A 14,975-nucleotide genomic window follows, 5' to 3' on the forward strand; every position below is an offset into this window, starting at 1 on the left:
CTTCAATAGTCCAACTTACCTTTTCCATGTGTTTTCTATTTTGTGAATTCTCCTCTTGGTAATTACAAAAGCATGAGAGAACAAAAGAGTAGGTTTTTTTTTTGGGACAACTACATATATATACATCTTAAGGAGAAATATTTACGAAGCGTGACGATAGTTTTATATTTACAAAACATAACAATACAAACCCTATACAAAATATGCTTTTAAAAAAAAAAATTAAAAATTATTTTTTATTTTTTTAAAAAAATATTTTTTTATTTTTTTAAAAAATATTTTTTAAATATTTTTTTAAAAAAAAATATATATTTTTTCGCTCAAAAGTTTATGTATGAAAGTTGTATGAAATGTGTATATCTCGCTCAAGGCTTAAAAAGTTCGCTCAAAATTTAGTGTATGAAAACGGTTTGAAAAATGTATGAAATGTGTATATCTCGTTCATGGCTTAAAAAATCCGCTCAAAATTGTGTATATGAAAACAATATGAAATTTGTATCTCGCTCAAGTCTTAAAATTTCGCTCACATTCTCGTGTATAAAGTTCATGTTAGATTTCTGTAAAAATTAACACAATTACAACAACATTGTATACAACTTTGATACAACATTTAAAACTTAAAATAATCGCTCAAATTTTTGTGTATGAAATGTGTATATCTTGCTCAAGGCTTAAAAAGTTCGCTCAAATTTTATGTATGAAGAACATATGAAATGTGTATATCTCGATCAAGGCTTAAACATTACGCTCAAAATTTTATGCATGAGAATGGTATGAAATGTGTATATCTCGCTCAAGACTTAGAATTTCATTCACATTTTTCCTATATAAAGTTCATATTAGGTTTCTGAAAAATTAATACAATTACAACAATATTGTAACAACTTTCATACAATATTCAAGGGTTAAAGTTTTCGTTCACAATTTTGTGTATGAAAATTATATTAAACATTTCGCTTACACATACACATTTCATACATTTTTCATACAAAAAAATTTGAGGTAATTTTTTAAGCCTTTGAGCAAAAAAAATTTATTATTTTTTTAAAAAATATATAATTTTTTTTTTAAATATATAATTTTTTTTTTAATAAAAAATATATTTTCTGGAAAAAAAATAAAAAAATGAAAAATATATGAAAATCCGTCATGTTTCGTAATATATCGTTATGTTTTGTAAATAAGGAAAACTATCGTCACGTTTCGTAAATATTTCTCCTTAACATGTATATATACGTAGTTTTCCCTTTTTTTTTTCTCTTCCTTTTCTTACCTTTCATGGGTCGGAGTTCAATGGTAACAAGATTTGGGGTGTGTTTGGTACGAAGAGAAGTGTTTTTCACAGAAAACGTTTATTTGAAAATTTAAATAAGTGAATTTATTATTTATTTTTTGGTGTTTAGCAAGTACACAAAAAATATTAGAGAAAAGACATCATTTGACCCCTGAACTTGGCACGAAAACTTAGTTTAGCAACTAAACTTAAGTTGTATTTATTTACCCCCCTTAACAACTTTCAAGTTAATTAAATACCCCTTAGCGACACGGAGTTGAGATCTAGGTTTTGTTCATCACTTTCCTTACCGTGATTGGTCCACGTCATTAAATATTTTTTTAATTATTTTTATTTATTTAGTTTTTCTCTTTCTTATTCATTCTTTCCCTATTTTATTATTTTATTAAAAATGGACCCCACTGCGGCCACCACGCCACCACCATCACGCCTCCACCACACCACCCACCGCCGCCACCACCACGCCAACCCCCACCCCCAACCAAACAACCAAACCCACCTTCTTCTAAAAATGCGTTCTAGGATCGGGCAATTTCATCCATTGCTTAACACTCCGCTTGCAACCATGATATCTGTACCCATTTTTCATTCTTCTAACACAACATATATAGGATCCCTTGCTTTGTGGAGGCCTCAAATCTTCATGTGCCATTCTTTATTAACGGTCTTGCAAGGGTCCAGTGTTTTCAACGAAGTTCGAGTTAGTATGTGATTCATTGTGATTTACCTCCATTATCATCAACGCTCCATCAACAACAATTTCGCCACACACCAGTCCATTTGAAGGGCAATTCGTGCAATTTCTTCATTATTGAACATTGCAATTTCTTCATTACTCAACTGAAGAAAAACCCATCAACAATTTCGCCACACACCAGTCCATTTGAAGGGCAATTCGTGCAATTTCTTCATTATTGAACATTGCAATTTCTTCATTACTCAAACTGAAGAAAAACCCATCAACCAAAAAGGAAAACCATTAAGAGAATTAGGATGGAACCTTACGGGTATTGAATAAAAACTTTGAGAAATTGGGGTTTAGAAACTCAGTAGAGGGAGGCAAGGATGGTGGGAATTTTTTTTTTTTTTTTAAAGCTGAATTGATGGTAATGATGGTGTTGTGAAGATGGGTGGTGACGAGGTGGCTTAAGGGTGGAGATGGGTTAGTTTTGGGGTGAAGGAGATGGTGGTTTGTTGGTCGGGGTTAATGGGCGATGGTAGCGGTGCAGTGGTGGTGTGATGGAGATCAGTAGGTGAAGGTGGTGGTGGGTCACGGTGACGATGGGGTTTTAGGGGGTGGTCAGACGGTGGATCAATGATATGGTGGTTGTTTTCAGATGGGGTGACAGCGTCGGGCGTGGCAACAAGAGAGGGGGATCGGGGATTGTGAAGGAGGAGGTTGAAAAAATGGAGAAAAGACATCTGGGAAAAAAAAAGAAAAAAAAAGAAGGAGACGGAGGGCGGATTTGCGAGGGGGGGGGGGTTGGAAGAAGGAGAAAGGGAAAAGAATAAGAAAGAAAAGGAAAAAGTTAATTTAAAATGGAAAATAAAATATTAAGAAAATCTTAATATATCATCCAATTAGAAAATGACATATCTACAGTTGGGACCACTTTTAGTGTTATTTTTTTTCCTCCCACGCGCTTTTAAGAGATTGGGTACACTTTCTTGCCACGTCACCCGCTAAGGGGGGTATTTAATTAACTTGAAAGTTATTAAGGGGGGTAAATAAATACAACTTAAGTTTAGTTGCTAAACTAAGTTTTTGTGCCAAGTTCAGGGGTCAAATGATGTCTTTTCTCAAAATATTTTATATATATAGACAAACACATTTGTGTGGGGGGGGGGGGGGGGGAGATGGTAGGAATGTGGATGGGGGCTAGGGGGTGGGTGTGTTGGAGTGTCGCTGGGAGACAATTAATGTGTGACGTCACTTTCCACTGGGAAGTCATTTTCTTTATTTTCAAGGAACTTGTTTTCATAGAGTTGAAAAACATTTTCGAACAATATTTTCGTACATACCAAACACACCCTTTGATGACAATAGCAAATTATAGTACCATGAGGAAAGGATTAAAAAACTCGCTCGAAGAATGAAATAGAATATGAAATCGCAAGCTCTAAAATAGTGGAAGGAGGCGGGGCTTTGGCTACACTTGCATTAAGCTAACCGGACCGGTTAAAATCGGTAACCGAAACCTGTTTAACCGGACCCGGAACTGGACCCGGTGGACCGGTTTACCGGTCGCCGGTCTATCGGGTTTGTTTTTAAAATATGGGACCGATTAATAGATCAATTTTTTTTTAATAGAGCAGCAGTCCCCTGGACCGTTAGGCAACGGTCCATTTTGCAAAAATGGCCGTTTAACGGCTCCAAACGGCCATTTTGGCCTCCCAACCCCCCAAACTTTTTTTTATACACTTTAACCCATTCCCATCCCTAAATAAACCCATCTCCATTTTCAATTTTAATCCACACCAATTCACTCTTCTCTTTCTCTCAATTATAGCTACTTTGCAACAATTAGTCACTTTAAATTTCTCTCAATTAAATATTATAAAGTTTTATTCTAGTTTCAATTATTAATTTTGCAATTATGAAAAAAAATTGTTGGTGGAGTTGGTGATTTTGCAACAATTCGAAGTAGCTCCAAAGCTTTGGTAGATTTGCAATTCTAGCCGCCTTCACTTTGGTGGAAATTAGTCCGGCAATTTTGTACTTTCATTCCGAATCTATCTTTATTTTCCGCTATTTAATTTACGCAATTTAATTCTAGCAATTTAATTTGTTGTAATTTATTTGCGTGTGATTTAAATTATTGCTATTTAATAATGCCAAAGAGAGTGAGACGTGGTGGCGGTAGTAGTGGTATTGTTAGGGATGAGTTTATGGAGGAAACATTTGTGAACGAAATACCTAAGGTATTAATATTGATGGAAATAATCCATTTTTACATCATGAGGTAATGCAACACTATACCGGCACTTATAATGAAATTGATGATGATGATGATGATGAAACACAAGCCCCCGAAAATCTCACAGGAGATGCAGATCCTACACAATCACATACACAAGATAAACCGCTAAAAACTCGTAAGCCAACCGCTAGAATTTGAAAATTTATGACTAAAGATAAGGAAAGACAATTAGCTATATGTAATTTATGTAAGAAAGCATTTGTTTTTAGGCAACAAATTAGTAAGGATGGTGGAACGGGTTCACTAACGGGTCATATGAGAGGTAAACATAAGGAAATTTGGGGAGAGAAAACGTGTTCAAATGTGGGGGGTATTCAACTAACAATAGACCCACGAACCTGTAAATTTTTTAACTATGATAAGAAAAAATATCGTATAGAAATAGCTAAAGTGGTTGCTTTTGATGCTCTACCATTTTCCTTTCCTTCGGGTTTGAGTTTTGTTACTTATATTTAATGTTGTTATAATCCGTTGCTTGAGGGTTTTCCTAGAAGTACTTGTAGATCGGATATTATAGATTTATATAAAAAATATAGATTTTATTTGCGCCATGTATTTAATTCTTTAAATTGTAGTGTTTCTCTTACCGCCGATTTCGGTCTTAGTCTTAACAAGTTAGATTTTTTTGCTATTACATATCATTGGGTTGATGGTAATTGGGTGATGCAAAAAAGAATTATAGCTTTTTTATATGATGAAGGGAAAGGTCGTCATGACGGAAATTTTTTAGCGGATTCAATGTCAACTATTATGATTTTTTTTAACATTTATAGAAAAACACTTTGTATTGCTTTAGATAATGCTTCTAATAATACAAAGGCGGTTGGTCTTTTAAAAAGGGAATTAAACCCTCCGCTAAAAAATATTTTTCATGTGAGATGTAGTTGTCACATTTTAAACTTGATTGTTAGAGATGGTCTTGACTATTTTGAAGATTCTATTCAAAAAGTTAGAAATGCGGTTGCTTTTCTTTTTTGTAATGCTAGTAAGCAAAAAATGAGAGATTTTAAGAATTCTTGTTTGCAAAATGGCCTTAGACCTAGGAAAATTCAAGTAGAAGTTGATACTAGGTGGAACTACACTTAAATTATGTTACAACAAGCATATGATTATAGGATTCCCATACAACAAGTTCACAACCATTTTAATACGGATAGTGATAATTGGATAACTATTAACGATTGGGAAGATGTTAAGGATGTATTGAACTTTTACAAAATTTTTATAATGCAACTCTTGTTTTTTCTAGACAATTCTATCCCACGGTAACCGGAATTTTAGCCTACTTAACGGAAATAGCTAGAGTTTTATATGAGTATAAAGATAAATCCGGTTATCAAGTGGCTATTTTTTCTATGACAACAGAATTTAAGAAGTATTTTTCTCCCATCCCAACTTTATTTATATTGGGTTCTCTTTAAATCCTTGTTTTAAAATGTCTTATACTAGAGGATTGGTTGGTCAAATTTATAAATATTTAGAAATTTCCGAGGGAGTTGAACCATCTTTACTTGACGCCGAGCTCGCGGTTGATGCCGAATTTAGAAATTTTTTTACTCATTATTCTACTTTGGAAGAAAGTGCTACACCCGTTGCTCCACGCCCTACTACTTCTAAAAGTAGCAAAAAGGGCTTGTCGGGTTTATTGAATTTAAAAGTTTTACATTCACATCCAACTCCTTCTCATAATGCAATCTTTGATGAATATCACCTTTATTTGATGCAGTCAAATATGGATATCAACCAACTAGATGATTTGGATGTCTTAGCATGGTGGAAGAAATACAAGGCGAGTCATCCGATACTTTCAAGAATGACTCGAGATATCCTTACGGTTCAAATATCAACTGTGGCTTCAGAAAGTGCATTTAGCCAAGGCAGACAACAAATTGGAGACCATAGACATTCATTATCCGGATTTAGCTTGCAAGTACTAGTTTGCATTCGCGATTGGATTAGATCGGAGCGACGCAACCAAAACTTAGAAGCGGTGGAAGGCGAAGAGGAAGAGATTGAAGATTTGATAGCAAGTGGAGTACACCAAATGGAAGACTTTGAAGATATCTCAATGACCAAATATAATATTGCGGAGATTAGCCAAATGATTGACACTTTTTGATTTTATTCTTGTAATACTTTTTTGCAACTCATGTATTATTTGCAAGTTAATAAAAACTACAATTTGCAAATAAATGTTATCCATGAATGAATAAAATATATGACTCATTGAGCTTTATTCTATTTACTTGTATTCATATTTATACTAGATATACCTAAAATATACTATGAATATACTTATAATATACATCTACTTAAATTAAAAAATAGAAAGTTATATACTTGGAAAAATAACTTAAGTGATAATATATATATATATATATATATATATATATATATATATATAAATATATAACTTAAGTATATTTATATTATAAGTATATTCTTAGTAAATTTTAGGTATATCTAGTATAAATATACTTAAGTTATAAACTTAGAAGAAACTTAACTTATATGCTTAGCTACTTATAATATATATATATATATATATATATATATATATATATATATATATATATATATATGTTTAATTATATGTAAGTTAAGTTTTTTCTAAGTTATATAAATTTTCTATTTATAACTTAAGTATATTTATATTATATAAGTATATGCTTAGTATATTTTAGGTATATCTAGTATAAATATACTTATGTTATAAATAGAAAGTTATACCCTGAGCATATAACTTAATATATATTTATACATATATGTTGTTAATTAGTAAATATATAAACTTTAGTTATAAACTTATATAACATATATAAATATACCTACAATATACTTATAAATACTATAATATACATATATATACAATATATATATATATATATATATATTTACGTTTAAAACCGGCCGGTTCCGGTTTCCAACTTTCCAACCGGTTAACCGAAACCGGTTAACCTGTAACCGGTGGCCGGTTCCGATTTTTTGACTGGAAACCGGCCGATTTTCTAACCGGTTGCCGGTCCGGGCCAGTTTCAACTGGTTAACAGGCTTAACTTGCATGTTGAAGAATGAGCCAGCAACTTATAGACAGTGACTTGGTTGAGGGAACCGAAAAAGCAAGAAATTAAAAAAAAATATTAAATTATTATAGGTGTGGATATGGTTTGGGACTTGGGTGGTAAGTTATTTAAATTTGAGTTAGACCCAATATTATCTTGTATTATATTAAGCCCCATTTAGCTTTTACTTTAGCTAATGTTTAGTCCTGGGCGTGTTTGTTTAGACAGAGAATATTTGTTGGGGGAAAAAAAAAACAATGCATTCAATAACAATGAATTTGCTTCATGTATTTTCTAATTCTGGATGTTGCATCTTTACTTAGGTTGTTTTCGAAGTATTTGTTAGGATCTCTGTTTGTATTGATGCTATGTATTTTACTAGTTGCAAAAGAGGAGCAATTTTCATCTACACTTACTGTGCATTTATTAGATAACTAATCCATTGCAATTTGGACTAATACCTTCATCTATATTTATGAAAGTAAAAGACAACATGGGAACTATCTTATTTTTCAGTCATATGATTCATTGTTCTCGAATTTCCAAGTAAAAGAATTGTCTTAACTCTTGTGTAAATTGAACAACGTATAAAAAATTGAACTCGTGCTTCTTTTCCTTTAGAGGTAACTTTTTTTCCTTTTGCTATCATACATAATATTATACATAATTTCTTTTAACACTTTATATTTTAAAAACAAAATATAAAATTGACAAATCAATAAGCAAAAGGCAAACCAAATTCTCCCGATACTTGTTGTTATCATTCTTTTTCATCGTTTTCTTTTACAGAACCAAACCCAAAATTAGATTTTCAAATTATATTAAACGCTGCTACTTTGTTCGTTAGTTTGATGGTTGTTATCAGGGGTAGCTCAAGGGTGAAGCTAGTAAAATCTTTGCTTTAGCCCCCCAAATTTTTGAGGCCCCAAAATTTTTACGGATGAATTTTATGATTTTATTTTTGCTTAGACAATATTGAAGATTGTAAAAAGAAGCACAAAATTTATATAATAAAAGAAGGGAAAAACTATCTACTTTTTAAGAGAAATATTTTAGAACTTTGAACTAAATTACTCAAAATCTTCATATTATTAAATAAAGTTTTTACAACAACATCTAAGGTAATGTATTTAAAACACATGACTAACATTTTATTAACTTTAATTAATTCTCACTATTATAAATATTAATAATAATGTTACTATGTGAAGTAAATGCAACAATTATAAAAAAACAACAAGGCAAGACTAGATTTTTTATTTTTATTTTTTATGTATATGTATATATTTATAGTCTCGGATTAAAATTTAGCTTTAGGCCATTAATTTTATTGAGACGCCCTTGGTTTTTATACGTTTAAGGTCGGTGTCACTTGTCTTAAAATTCAACTCCTGGAACGCTCAAATCACGCAAAGTTCCAGGCTTGACATTATTGGTAGAAACAAATTGATTAGAATAGGAAAAAATTAGGGAGGTTCATGAAAATAACTGAAATTATGAAACCCCTACCTTTCCCGAAAATTACTTTAAGTGCCACTACATCACACACTTGATGAGTTCACGTTATATAACCTCTAATTTTCCCTCTGACTTCCCGCCTTCTTTCATTTGGTGCAAAATTCTCTTTTCAAATTTCTCTCTAATTTCATCACTGATCACTTAGCAGGATTCACTCTTCCAAGTAAATGATTTCATCTCATTTTTGCTACTAGTTGCATTAATTAAGAGAATAACCTTTGTGCTCTGTTCTATTTACACTTTTTATGTTATTGACTGAATTTTTGTTTGATCGATTTTGTGCTGTGTTATAAGAGAATACATATACTTTGATTTGCGTTTTATTTTTTTATTTTTTTTATTTTTTATGTATTATGAGTTTGTATTGTATGTATTATGAGTTTGTACGTATTATGTATGATTAGTTTTGTAGTTTTGTATGAACTTTATACTTAAATGTTACAAAATTAGTGTTGAATGTATTTTGAGTTCGTTCTATTCCGAGTTTTGTAACCTCTTCCATGTTGAGCTTTATTAATGAGTGACTGCAAATATAATTGTATTATCTCTGTTTAATTTTTAGCTATTGACTTCCGATTAACTTACCTGGCTGCATTTTTGTTGTAGTTCGTCTTCATCTGGATCGCAGTTTTGGTTTTGAAGTTGTGTATCATTTTCGTTTTTTTTTCAAAATTATTGTGGTTTCAGATATGAGTTTAGAATGTTTTTTTCTTTCTAATATGACGATGTTGAAGTTTTAACGATTTATGATTGCTTAGTTAATTTTCATTGATAAACTGTTTTATGTGTAGTTGATTATCATGCATATATGTATGTGTGCGCAATGTATATCACTGATTGGCTGGCTTTCCCTGTAACTCTCAGAGTTTCTCTATCAGATGAAACTCCAACAACAAAAAAAAGTTATCTAAAGGAGTTAGGATAAACTGATAGAACAAATCAAATATCTGAGCTGACAGTTGTTAATAGCGTTATTGTTCTGGATGATTTAATAATTACTTACTACACGTGCATTTCCAGTAATCTGATGTTGTTTTTGCAATCTGCAATGCTATATTATATTGTGTTGGAGGTTAAGTTTTTGTGTAAATTTTTAGTGTACTACTCGATTTCCTTGGTTGAAAGGTTTTTTTTGCTAATTAAGGGATGTTATCTGGTTTCGGTTAGATGGGCGATTCAATAATAATATTAAATCTGGCTCCATGAAAGAAAAGATGATTGTTTAACAGGCGTGTAATGGTCTAAATGGATACAGAGCTCTGGCTTCTAATATTATAGCTTCAGATAGATATAGGTGCTACTTCTGCAAATTTGTGGATCTTAATAGGACACATTTATATGTATGTGTGTATTCACAATATATATGCCAGTCTTAATGTTATCCTACACTGTAGTCATATATTACCAAGTTCTGAATTGACTCTGTACTCTTTGCAGAAAAGATGGATGAAATCAAGATGAAACCAATAAAAAAAGTAAAGCTTAATAAGTTTCGAAGATTTATGACAAGGGAGAAGATTGATGCTGAATTGAACTGTTACAATTGTAAGTAATACTCTCTCCCAGTCTCCCTTGGCATTTATAAGTGTTCAATGGATTGCTAAAGAAAAAAGTTTTTTGTTCCTTTTTTTTTTTTTCTTAGTTAAGAAGATTTGGCCCAAAGTAGATTCTGATGGATATGACATCCACCCAAGTCGTGACAGTCCCAAAACAAAGAGATTCAAAGAATTGTTAGAAACTAGGCAGAACATATACAAGTTACTTGAGGAGAACCATTGTCAGAATTATGAGGAAATCAGGTATATGCATTAAATTAGTATATGCATTAAAATTAATATTTATGCATTAAGTTTTAACTATGTTATTTTCAGCGGTAAGATTAGATCTGTAGACTGGAATGCTTTCACTAACCATGTGAGTGACGGTTGGCCCTGCACTATGGTAGCAGATAGACTCTTCAAAGGTGCTACATTTTTCTATGCATTTGTGACTGATGTGGAGAGAATTATGAGGTCTTCAAGTTTATTGATCGTGTGGGAGGTTTTGATAGCAAAGAACCTCACTACCTTTTCTTTTGTCCTAGTGAGGATAGTAGTAGCCAAATTATCTGTTACAACCAGGGCTATTAGTTTTAGGTTATCATTAGCTTGAGTTGGGTTCCTCCAGTATTTCTAAATGCAACTTTTAAATAATGCCATTTCTCCATTCAATGTAATGACTGATTAATACCATCTCTCTATTCAATGTAATGACTGATTAATACCATTTCTTGAGTATATTCACGTATATAAGTAAGACATTGACGAGTCTACGTTTTACAAATTTGTTACAAAAATATTTTTTGTAAATCGTAGACAGCCAACGTTTTAATGAGATCTTTACACTATATATTTGTTCAACAAAGTTGATAATAAACCAAATAAAGTTCAACAAAGTACAACAATGCATAATTACGGTATAATCAATATTTCTATCCATTATATACTTATTAAATAGAGTATAATCGAATACAATTATAAGGTACTACGATTAGGGAAATAACTTCATTTTTTTTTTTGCCGATTACTTGAAAATATTCAGATCCCTTGTTAAATGGGAGTACCATCACAAATCAAAGAGATTCATAAAGCAAAATTCGATTATTTAGAGAGATTAACGAAAAAAAGAGCAAAAAAATAGAAGGAAAAAAGTAATTATTCAGCCAAATTAATTATTTTTTGTAAAACGTGGAGTGGTCTACGTTTTACAAAAGTTATTTTTGTAAAAGACGAAGACCGGTCCACGCTTACCCCAAGAACTCATCAGACCTTCTCCCCCAAATCAGAAGCGAAGAACGCTAATTTTTTTTGCTTTCTCCTTCTTCCACCATTGTTATCTTCTCCAACTTACAACCTCTCTCTCTTCTAAAACCTTCTCCAAGTCCTTCACTTGTTTTCTCTTTAAATTTCCAAAGCATTAGTTGGGGGTGTTCTTCTGGTTCAAAGAGAATTCTTTGGAGCAGTTTCTTCATCAAAAACCTTTTGTTGCTATATCTAAATTAAGGTATTTTTTCTAACTCATATAATATTGTGTATTTATGCTGTGAGATATGATTAAATGTGCCTTCAAGCCAGGAACATAATCCCCTTTTTGTAAAAATAGGCTAGACTCTTTGGATCCCTTCATTTGGCAATTTTCCTCATTCATTTGCATTATTGCATAAGATAGAAGATCAAGTACATGCACAATGTTTACAGTGACAGATGTATTACACTGACTTAAAGAAGACAGACAAACAAATTTTACTTTTCAATCAAATGTCATTGACAATATTAGATTTGTAAGTCATAAGTTGTGCGAGCATAGTATTTCCATTTAAGAAATTAAAGAAAACACGTACTTCTACAAAGTTACTCTACAAGCACCGGACTTGCAGGACACGAAAATACACTACTTTGAAGTGATGATGCCATTGTTTGTGATATCCTTATGGGGGGAAATCTCAGGACCAGATTTTCGTACATGGTGGAAACCATGAAATCTATTAATTCCGACCAGCCATATTAATTTGGTGTTTTCCGATAATCTAACTGTTGGATCGAGCCCAAATTTTAACTGAGTGTTCATAACACATAAGTGTAAATATGAACGGTGGAGATTGGATTTGGAGGTCTGGATCAGTACCTTTGAGCCACGAACAGTAGCCACGAAAATCAGTGAAAACTCTTCTCAAGATTTCAAACTCAAAGCTTTTGGAATTCTTCTTCAAAGATTCAACTTTTCTTCAAGTTTTGGAGCGATTAAGGTATGTAGAGTTACTATCTATGTGTGGGAAAGTCATTGTTCGTCCCCACGCCTCATAATCCATAAATTATGATTCTTTACGAAAACTAGGGTTTCTATACCATGCTTATGATAACCCTAGGTCCATGTTCATGATTATATATATTATGTATGAATTGTTATAATTCTATCATTGAGTTTTTAATATTTCTTTATGATTATTAAGAATCTGTCCATAATCTATGAAAAACCGATATATCTCATTCCATGGGTTCATGCATGCTAGTTTATGATATATTATGCTATTTTCAAGAAAATACTATACATGTTTTACAAGTTCATGCAAGCAAGCTATAATTCATGATATCCATGTACAAGCAAGTTATATTCATGAAAACCATTGGCAGCAAGTGCCACTTATTTTACATGTTCATGTTTTTGGGAGTTGCTTTAATTACCGAGAAAGGCAGATAACTTTCGAAACTACGTAGCCACCGTAGGATGAGGATTGCTTCACCCATGTCCCGACGATATCTCTTAATACCGGATCCTTTCATATTTTATTAAATCTCATGTTCCCGGTAAAGGACCGAGTGTTACTGCGGCGGGACGATGCACCGGCACTCATGTATCGGTTATAAGTTATTGCTCTCCCTACTTATGATATTTTTACCATGTTATATATATATACGTGTTCATGTTCATGACCAGGTTTCAGTTTCACTTTCAGTTCTTATCATTATTTTTCATGTCCTATGTTATTTCATTCAGTTGCCTTACATACCAGTATATTCAAAGTGCTGACGTCCCCTTTCTATTGCCCGGGAGCTTGCATTTCACGATGCAGGTACGGACTTACAGGACGACAAATGCACTCTATAGGATCATCCACGTAGCAGCTTTTGGTGAGCCCCATCTTCTTCGGGGTTTAGTCGTTACTTACTTTTATGATAGTTATGCATTTAAGGTATGCTGGGGGCCTTGTCCCAGTAAGTATGTTTAGCATTTCAGACTCATGTTAGAGGTTTCATAGACTAGTCAGTGTGTCATGTCAGATACTCAGAGTCGTGTATCCATCTTTGGCTCAATTTATGATATTTCCGCATTAATGTTTTAAACAAGTATTTTATTAAATATTATGACATATCATGTTTTATAAATGCTCATAACATTATATGCTATATTCCTCTCATGTTATGCCTCATGATGATTCAGCAAGCCATGTGATTCGCTCGGTCACATGCAATAAGACACCGAGTGCCGTGTTTCGCCCATGCCATGGTTCGGGGCGTGACACTCCTAGAGTCCTAGTCTATGTTAATCATTTTTTTCATACTTCAAGCATCTCAAACTACAAAAACTATTTCGTTGGAAATGTAAAATTAAAAAATAAATAATAAACAAGTCAGTGCCTTTAGAGTGGCAACAATCTTTATGATCGATTTGAAATACTCTACGCCATCAAAACCATAAACTAAATACTCTAACTTATTAAACTATGAACAAAATGCGATCACATAATTTAACTTTAACAAATAATGTCATAACATTAAACTTTTGGTACGAATGACCAAATATACAATAAGTAATTTGATATGGACATTATCATATTCTTTTCCATTATCATACTGAGAATAAGAAATTGACGAGTGAAAGACATTAGAAATCATCGTGTAAAACTTCTGAAAATTATATAGTGCTTCAGAGTTCTGTCGAATGAAATAAATATAAAGAATATTTGTTGAAGTCATCAAGGAACAAAGCACATGATGGCTGCTGCAATGTTATGCTATACATTTAATTTCTTGTTGTTTTAACTTTTAAGCCATGTATAGATATGCTAATGAGTTTATATATTTATTCTAATATATCTCAACGTAGAATAAAAACTTGTCGAGACTAAAATCAAATGACCCATAAATTGGTAATAATATATACCTAGCATGTATATATATTCCGAAGCTAGAAACTAAAACAAATTCTCGACTACTCTTAAGCTAAACTTCAATAAATGTTAATGGTATAATATTCTCAACAAAACTACTAACATTAATTAACCAAAAATGATCGGGGAATTCCAAAGAAGTTGAGGGACTAATAAGGCTCGTTGTTGCTAAAACATAGTTTAGATCACATGCATCAGCAGTATTTTTTGCTTCAAGCAAGTCAACCTTCTTCTTCTTCTCCAATTCAGGATTATCAGAATTAAATTTCATAAAAACCTTGTTGACCTCATCGTAGTATACCAAATTCAACGCTTCGTCGTTTTCATCAATTCTATCATTAATTCCAAAACATCAGCTTTCCCCACAGTGCACTTCGCATTTTATCGAGTCTATTTATAGGACTTCTTTGTGG

The sequence above is a fragment of the Lycium ferocissimum genome, chromosome 8, assembly GCF_029784015.1.
Source record: "Lycium ferocissimum isolate CSIRO_LF1 chromosome 8, AGI_CSIRO_Lferr_CH_V1, whole genome shotgun sequence".
NCBI lineage: Eukaryota > Viridiplantae > Streptophyta > Magnoliopsida > Solanales > Solanaceae > Lycium > Lycium ferocissimum.